Raw genomic sequence first — 7,733 nt, forward strand, 5'->3', positions numbered from 1 at the left:
CACAATGAACTATCAATTAAATGTTCCGATATCGGAGACGGAAATCCAAACAGTAATGGAGAAACAAAATCGTTTACGAGCTCGATTACTTGCGAGTTGAGGGCAACAATCGAGCCGATGTAGAACTTTGTCGATAGTGGAATCGGTATTTACAAATTGAAAAGCCCGTCTCTTAAACGAGACTGCGATGGGGAAAAACAAAATTATTTACGGGTTCGATTACTTGCATTTTGAAAGCAAAAATCAAGCAGATTCCAGGTTCTACCTTCAGTAGAATCTGAATTCATAAAGTTAGAGGCTCATCTTTTGAATGTAGCCGCGATTTCCGAGTTCCAAAAAAGTCGGAAATTAATCCCGGCAATTTTAATAGTCAAAAGGATCTAACAGAGTTAAAACTGTCCATGTGAAGGCAGTATTAGATTCAAATAAATTTGTACCTGAAAACGTACCACTTACAAATATTTTTGATGAAAATTCATATAATTTGAAGCCAATGATTGATTTTAATTTTTCAAGTTATAATTCGACTCACGCGTATGTCAATAAAGAGCTGCCTGTACTTGTAATGTCAGGAGCTAATTCGGTTCAGTCTGCTCAAGGTTTATTGAGAGCCGAAAATTTAAACAACCGGGTTGACGAGCTTGTTGTTGTCGCAACCACGGAAAATGAAATTATGCCATCCCGAGCCAATAGAGTTTTTGAGGTTGAGCATTCGTGTAAAGATGACAGCGTTGATTTTTTGTATTTAAGAACAATAAAAAATACAGAACTATTTTACTGCTCAATGGAGAGTAAGGTAGAAAATAATAGCAATCAATCATTAGGCTCAAACATTGATTAACCATCGTGGGTCGTTTCAAAAGGAAACAATCCACAAAATGATAGGCAACATACGTTCGATCAACATTATTGTTATAATGTGAACGATAAATTTAGTGGTTCTACGTTTTCAGGTTCAGATTTTGTAAAAAATACATTTTACATAATGTTTTATATTAGAGGTATATTCGACCTATCAATAATGATTAGAAATTGTTTACGATTTTGTTTTAACATAACTGCATTTAAGAAAGATATATTTAAGATAAGATTAAAAGTACCTCTAGATAATTATAAACTATTGGAGAATAATTTTGATTATAATAATATTATATACCTGAAAATAAGCGCTAATTTGGCCTGCAAGGGATTAAACATTACTGATTTATTTTTGATCTTATTACATATAAAGAAATCAAAAGATTATTTAATGTGAATGTAATATATTAATTTTATTTACATCGAAGCGCTATTAAGTCTTTGTATTCGACTTCATGAAACTGATTACATCCGTTGCTGTAATTGGGATGATTGGATAAACTTCAAATATCACCATCAGAGCCTGACGGAAGAACATCGTGGTGTGAAAAATGAATTTTCCAAAATAATTAGCAATGGTGCTTCCAGCTCTACGTATGATGCCAAGTCACCTACAATCGGTTCACTCACGTGTATAAATATCAAATTTATACACGTCGAGTTATTTATTTTCATTCATTTTGAAGACTTCCACTGTCTAGCAGAAACAGTTGGAATGTCGAGTTCAACTACGTTAATCAACACCTTAAATGTCGTCGCCGAGTCAGCGAGGAATCAGGATTTTGATCTCAAGAAATGAAGAATAGGATAATAGTCAGCCGAACTAATCAATCACAGTTATTATATTGACCGCCGAATTAAATCGGTTGAATGAAAATTCTTTCTTTAAATTAATTGAAATTTATACTATATTTTAAATTGGAAATAGTTACTGACTTAAGTCGGGAGGTAGCTACCTCACTTTTCATTATAAATTTTGACTTGAGCATTTACTTTTTGAGTAACTTATAAATTACTGCAAGGCAGACGTATATCAATACGAATTTATATTTAGAATTAATCATTTCAATAATACCAAACGACCGAGTCGGGAGGTAATAAAATGACTAGATACTAACGTTTAGTTTCATATTACTAAGTTTAAGTAACATTATAAACGTTGTTTCTCAGGTTTAAGTTAAAATTTATGTAGAGTCATTGAAACATTCATCTTTAGTATACATAGATTCATTCATACATTCAATTTTAGTTTATATAGAGTCAATAACACATTCTATTTGGATTATATCGAGTCGTGAATTTCATTTTCAGTGGTAGAGTTATTCATTTAAAACGCTGCGACTTGCTTATGTTGGGAGCTGTTACGTTCCCGTAATATTTTATTGATTAAATTAAATTAATTATTTTCAATTAAATAATTTTATACAGTGTAACGGAAATCGGTTATGATAAGAGAGTCGCCGTGGCTCGCAGGTAGTCAAAACAGATGACGATGCATGAGACCCGGCCTACGACGATTCTCTCACAGGGAACCTAAGATGCAGCGTCAACATTTTGTCAACTCTGTTGGCTTTATTATATTTTTTATAACGACTAAATAGTCAGTCTTACAAGAGAGCTGATGGAGCTCGAACCTCTGTTCTCCATTATTAATAAACTATACAATTAATCCTAAATTAATTCAACCTTATTGTGGGGTGCCAGGTGAGCGCATTTCAAAATATTTCTGTTGCATTCCGAAAGTGAAATCCACCATGGATTCACCCTCAGTGGGGTTTATATGTACTATTTCCATTAGTACTTGGATGTCAGTTTTTGGTGACCCAAACACACGCAGGAATTCCCTTTTTAAATGATGATAATCAGTCCAGCGCAGAACGTTTGTGTCAAACCACTGGATAACTTTACTTTCCAGTAAGTAACTTACTTACTAACTTATTATACGAATCGCGTTAGATTCCGCCCAACCTTCACGATACATTCTGGCCTCGACTGCAGCAATAAATCTTTTTGCGGATAGATCTGCCTGTGGATATTTCAGTGTCCACAGCTTGAGGTGTTGCCTGATGTCACACCATTTTCTCTCGTCTTTATTGTTGAATTTTCGTCTCGAAAATGCCTTAGGACCATATCCCCGACTTGATTGGCCAATGATAGGATTCCCTGTAGATCTATTGTTAAGATTATTGTTATTAAAATTTTCAGCAGTTGTGTCTATATAATCCCCAGGAAAAACCTCATCTGGAAGATTATTTTCATAATTTCTAGGATCGTTCATTATACTCTTACATTGTGGAGCAGGTATGGCTGCACGACACCCCCCGTCACCAAAACTTTTGGCCATTTGGTGAACAGTTTAAGCCACAGAAGGTGCAGCCATATTTGTATTATTCAACGAAAACCGTTGAAGGAGGTTCAATACCTTGCTAATTGTCATATTCGGTTCACCACCTGTTGGAACTGGTACTGGAACAGGGCCAAGTAAAGAAGTGAAACCTGGAACCAACACGGCCTGAACGCGACTAACATCTTCATTTATACGGTCACTTCTCTGGTTGAGAATCGGATTCAATAATAGATTTTTTATTACTGATTAATCTCTATCCCAATTTTCCCCGTGATGGTTTGAATTCAAATTCATATTCGAATTTCCAGAGTTTTGATCTCTATTATTTAGATTTAAATTTTGATTCAGATTTAAATTTAAGTGTTGATTTTTGTATGAATTTATGTTTGAATTAGACTTTAAATTTGAATTTTCATTTGAGTTTAAATTTAAATTTTGTAAATTTACAATAGAATAATCGTAAATATAACGACCGTGATCCGTTTTAAATTTTAAGTATTCATTATTGAATTTTATTTTATCTAACTTATAATTTTATTCTAAATTTTTTTTCAATTATTTTATTTCAAAATTTAATAATAAATCTCACCACAGGATTTACCTAGTTTTAGTTTAATTAATTGTTTATAGGTTTTTATATTCCTCAAACAAATAATTTATTTTTAAATATCTTTAAGAATTTAAATTTAAATTTAAGCAAATTTTCACGTTAAATTTATCGTTAAAATTTTATTATTACTAGAACTTTTATGATTCACAAATTTTCTTTTTTCTTGAAATTATTAGCTTAATTTTATCCTGTAGTGTTGATTTATTTTTTACTTCCGGCCGAGCAGTGAGTCATGCATGGCTAGACAATATTATTTTTCCCGTGCTTTTTCTTTTCAATTTATAAGTAAAATTACGCGACAAAATTTTTGTAATAATTTGTATTATATTTTTTATATATTTGTAAATTTTTATATAAGTAAGTTATTGATAACTCCCGGTAAATTTTATATATTTTTTAAGCTAAACACTTGGCAAATTTTATGTTCTAGATCTTACAAAATTTTATAATTTATTGAGGGTTTTATCCCTAATTTGTCAAACACGTGTTCTTTTTTTCTAGAATAATTTCCCTTGATAAAAAAAAATTCTACAAATTTTATTTATTATTTCTTTCAATTTTCAAATTTTTCCACTATCCAAATCAATCAGACATTTGCAACTAAACGTTGGGCGTCATTGTAAAGACATGCCCTAGATTGCTCGTACCAGGAAGTTCGGACAATCCTGCTCCAGATACTTATGTAGATGTTGAGCGCTGGGTTCAGAATGCCTGATGTAGCCGAGTACGCGGCTCGACTTAAGATAGGGAGAATTGGTTTAGAATAAGCAAAGAATAAGTTTGAATATAAATTAAATTAAATTATTGTAATTAATTATTTTTTTGTTGAATATAAATAATTAAAGTTAGAATTCTTTTGTAAATATAATTAATAATTTTAACTACAGAAAAACTTGGAAGAATCCTACTGCGCATGAGCGACACTTTTTCATCAGGTGCACGATATTATTACTCTAATACCCGTGATTCCAAACCTCAACCTTTCTAATAAATTTGATTTAAATCCAATCATTCAAATGATAATCAGCGGGCTTCTAATCAAATTTACTTACTGAGTGAGCTGTCGAGGAAACCACTGACAATAAATTAACTAAGAACGAAATTTTCCCGCATGCACAGAGATTCAATTAAATTAAAATAAATTAAATATAAAGAAATAAATTTTATGGAAGACGATAAGATTAGATTTGGAAATTTCCCCACGTGTCTGACAAATTAAATGTTATAAATAAATTTAACCTTCATGCCAAGGAACTCACATCAACTTGTCCTAAGTGCTGGGCCATGATTCAGGTTTTCTCTCTTGGATAGACAAACTGGATTGCAGAAACGACGACCAAATCTTTTTAGTCAAAAACTAATTAAGACAATAGGTGTGTGCCTGACTCGTAAACTTTTACATATAAAATCACCAAGAGAAAAAACTGCTTCTGATTGAGCGACTGCTCAGTGCGGCTTCCAGGTTACAATAAGATTTTGATTTGGCGTCTGGCGACGAGGTGTGCCTGATCTACCCCCTACCGTCACGCCGATAAATTAAAATACTACTGGCGCAAGGGCGGGTGCGCAAAATAAAAAGGCGCGAAATTTAATTTTTGCTGACCTGGCAGTCGAATACCAGGTCACCCCGTTACACTCGTCGGGCAGGTAAAAAATCTGATGGGAGAAAAAATATACGATTGCCACGGGTTCTACCAGTTCCACTGAAAAGTCGTGGTGAGTACACAAGGAAGTATCCTTGTTCAATTTCACTGTTTGCCGGCTTAGCAGCATCAGGAGCTCTCACTGGTGGAGCTGCAGCAGTTGCTAAGGCTGTCAATGATTCTAATGCTAGCTGAATTTAAACGACGTAATCCTTCAATAGATGCAATAGCTCTGGGAAAAGGACTGTTACCTATGGTTATACAAAAAAGGTATGGGTCTCTATCTACGACCCCGTCCAAAAAACATGTAAAGCTACCAAGTCGAGCTCTCACTGATATCGATGTACGAAGATTTGCCAGTATAATGGAAATCCCACATTTTCGAAGTAGTTTTATAAGAAATTATCTGCCTGAATCTGAGCCATGGATTAATGAATCAGCAGTCGTCAATCTTGATGACAAGGATGGACCTGGATTTGGTGGCTGATAAAAAATTCGGAACCCATGTCATTTACTTTGATAACTTCGGTGGTCTTCAACCACCTAGAGACTTAATGGAATACTTTGGTGTTGGTAGCGTAAAATATAACCATAAAAGGTATCAGGAATATAATACTCTAATTCGTGGTCATTTGTGTTTGAAATTTGTGAAAGGAAAGCTATAAATTGGCACTGCATACTGAATAGCAATCACTCATGGATAAATCTTTTACGTTAATGCTATCAGGAGAGTCCTCCATCTCGGAAGCAAATTACTTTCCTCCAACTGAGTTATTACCAACAAAAAACTACAGGCTAAGACTTATCGAACTGTTAACATTTAACTCAATACCTAATATCGATGTTGGTCATAATAAATTCTGTATAACTTAAGATGATAGAAATCTAGCAATAAGGCACATAAACCCCCTAATAGAAAAGTAGTAACAATACCAACGGGCAGTTATGAAATTGGAGATATTGAAAATTATCCCATCGAAGCATTGCGAGATGTCTCTCTAAGTCTGAGACCTAATAACAATGAACTTCGATGTCAAATAAAGTGTAATTATCAAATCGATTTACAACCATCAGACTCTATTGGACATCTTCGAGGATTTGTCGCTAGAAAACTTAAACCAAATAACTCATCAATCCGACTTGCCTGTCACAATACTCAGTGTTAATGCGCTTTGAGTTGAATGTAATATTACAGCAGGTGTATACATCAATGATAACAAAGTGCACACAATTCATGAGTTCTTTCTAATAGCCTCACCAGGATATAAGACCAACGAACTACCTTCACACATCATTTATCATCCAGTAACAGCGCAAGCAATACATACTCTTCAATTAAAAATTTTTAATGAAGCTGGAAAAGTAGTTAATTTCCTTGGAGAACGGTAACTATTCATCTGCATATAACATCTGTTGATAAATAATAGGTAATGTACATGACAGCAAAGTTGGTAGAAGCTATATTAGTTAGAGGGGATGGCGAGGAACCGTTAGTCATCGCACATCTCCCAGAGAATTAACACCTCAAAACATAATATTCCTTAAGAGTCTAAGCCTTTGAATACGTGGTGGGAGAAAGTAAAAAAAAGGATTCTGCTGCCTTATCTGTATAATATAATGGAAAAAATTTCAGGCAGCTTTTAACAATAATGATGAGATTCGAATCGTTGTGGATAACTAAAATCTTTATTTATTAACAAGTAAAAGTACTCTGCATATCTATGGTAGACTAACAAAAAGAGATAGAGCTACTGCGTTTGTCGTTGCCAAATAAAATATGAAACCGTGTTCACCAAAGCTGCATCGTACGTTGAATGCATTCCACTGTATCGCGATTGACCCCAAGGCATTTGAGCAAAAAGAGAATAAGCTCATGAGATGTTGAGTCAAATGCCTTGCGGTAGTCAATCTAGGCCATTGACAGTTTGCGCTGATAGTAGATCGCGTCTTAAATGACACAACGATTCACTAACAGATTCTCTTTGCAACTTGCCAGGCATCTTTTATTGCCACGTTGTTCGTATATCTGCTGCCACACAGGGTCTATCTCCTGCAGAATGCGATTATTCAAGATTTTGGTGAAAATCTCATAAACCGCATTCAAACGGGTGATAGGCCTGTAGTTCCTTGGGTCAGACAAGTTACTTTCTTAGAGATGAGCATGGTTCGCCCTTCTACAAGCCGATATGGGATTGGTTCGTTACCTCTGATGAACGCTCTAAAAATCCGAGCCAGACGACTATAGGTAGAAGCTAGTTTCTTCCACCAAAATAAG

This window comes from Microplitis demolitor, chromosome 9, assembly GCF_026212275.2.
Source record: "Microplitis demolitor isolate Queensland-Clemson2020A chromosome 9, iyMicDemo2.1a, whole genome shotgun sequence".
Lineage (NCBI taxonomy): Eukaryota > Metazoa > Arthropoda > Insecta > Hymenoptera > Braconidae > Microplitis > Microplitis demolitor.